Below are 2,113 nucleotides of genomic sequence, written 5' to 3'. Positions count from 1 at the left end.
CGAAGTGAGGCCTCTACAGGCACGTGTACCGGCCCTCTGGATACTCGGTTAGAAAACCAGGATTGTAAAATTTCTACACATAGTCTGACCTTAAGACGAAGAACGGCCGTCATGTCACGAGAAGCACGGTTTTATGGGCGTACGAAGCACGGACGTGCTTCGGTATTGGAAAGGTTTCCACTGATGAGTTCATTATCAGGAGAATGGTCCTATGCTAACAAGAGTCAGGGTCGTGACTGTCAATACTCAGAATCTTTCCGCTAAAACATTCAGTGTGCAAGGCATGGACGTCCCGTGGCATGGAGCACGAGTTTACAACTCGGAATCTTTCCGCTCAAACACACTATGAGCATCTTGTTCGTTCTAACAACACATATATTTATTGTAGCTTCAATGTTTTTTTCCCTTCCGGCTGCGTACTGTTCTACTTCACAGAACCAATCTGGTAACATGATATAAATCCATATCAAATGGCACCATATTAAAATTGCTTACAGCTGGTGTCGCCTGTTAGAAGACAAGCACAGTTACAACACTTTCTAGCCAAGGATTGTTATGGCAAGCTTACAGACGGTGCAAAAAAGTACAAGGTTTGTCTGTTCATGTTTGGACAAAACGCACGTTCAAAAGGGAGCAACAACATGTAACCCTGCAACCTTGAACAACTAACTCCAGCTCTGTGTTCAGCAGTCATAGCTGAATGGGTCCGTCAAATCCAGGTATTCAACAGGCGTGAGTTCTAAATAAAAGAACTGGTGGTTGCACGCTGCTGATAATATAAGGCGAGCATGTTCAGAAGCCTTTTTGTGCCACAGGAAATCCTTTTGCTGCTTTTCGTAAAATTCTTCCGTGAAGTCTTGGTGAAAGCGATAGTTAAGCCTCATGGTCTCAAGCTTGCTTGCACTCAGAACAAATAACCTCACAAATTCAATGTTTACCAAGCAGGGTTCATAGTCATCCAGCGTTACTGTTGAAAGTGCGTTATATTGACTAGAGGGGGGGGGGTGAATAGGCGATTTTTATAAATTCTTTACTGAGGAATTTGTGGGTGAGGAAATTCCTTAGCGAAGAACTACTTGCAGCGGAATAAGTACTCAAGATTAATCATAGCAGAACATAGGCATGGTCATCATGATGAAATGAAGACAAACACAGAGTACAGAAAGCATAAACACAGGATAGCACAGGATGAAGACAAACAGACTGAAGAAATTGAACTGAGGAAATTGAGAAAGTCTTCAGTCAAAGTCTTCAAACACAAATATGACAAGCACACAACACAGTAATGAGGAAATGGAAGAGTTGAGGAAATAGAACCAGTAAGCTCGGTGAAGACAATGATTTGGTAGACCAGTTCCAACTGCTGTCTCAGTTGTACATCTGGTTGGAGCGGCTAGGTATTTAAACCTGAGGACACACAGTCCCGGACATCCAGTCCTGAACACACAGTCCAGGACACCTAGTCCTCATTGTATTCTCCTTGAGCTAAGGTCACACAGACCTCGCCCAATCACTCGTGGTAAGTCTTCAGGTGACTTCCGAACCTTCACAAACTCGGTCACTTGGCGATCCACAATTTCCTCTTGGATGCTCTAGACCATGACGCCTAACCGTCTGGAAGAAGCACAGTCTTCAAAGGTAACAAGCGTCGGATCCACGCAGGATCAATCTCTTTAGTGATGCTCAATCACTTTGGGTTTGTAGGTGTTTGGGTTTGGGGTTTTTCCTCACTTGATGATTTTCGCTCAAAGTCCTCGGAGGATGGGATGCTCTCAAATGACAAGTGTCAGTTTCTCTCAAAGCAGCCAACCAGCTAGTGGTTGTAGGGGGTGGCTATTTATAGCCTAGGGAGCAGCCCGCATGATAAGACATAAATGCCCTTCAATGATATGACCGTTAGGTGGGTAGATATTTTGGGACAGCTGGCGCATAGCACAGCAACGGTCGGAAATTTGAGGTTACAAATTCCTCAGGGCTATCATGTTCCTCACTGTGTAGGCAATCCGCACTGGCGAATTCCTAACTCCTCAGTCAGAACAAATTCCTCAGAGACCAGAAGAACTTCGTCTCTGTCACTGAAGAATATGACTGAACTGTATGAGATTTCCAATGG

This window comes from Triticum aestivum, chromosome 7D (genome assembly GCF_018294505.1).
Source record: "Triticum aestivum cultivar Chinese Spring chromosome 7D, IWGSC CS RefSeq v2.1, whole genome shotgun sequence".
Lineage (NCBI taxonomy): Eukaryota > Viridiplantae > Streptophyta > Magnoliopsida > Poales > Poaceae > Triticum > Triticum aestivum.
This window is presented reverse-complemented; position numbering follows the sequence as displayed.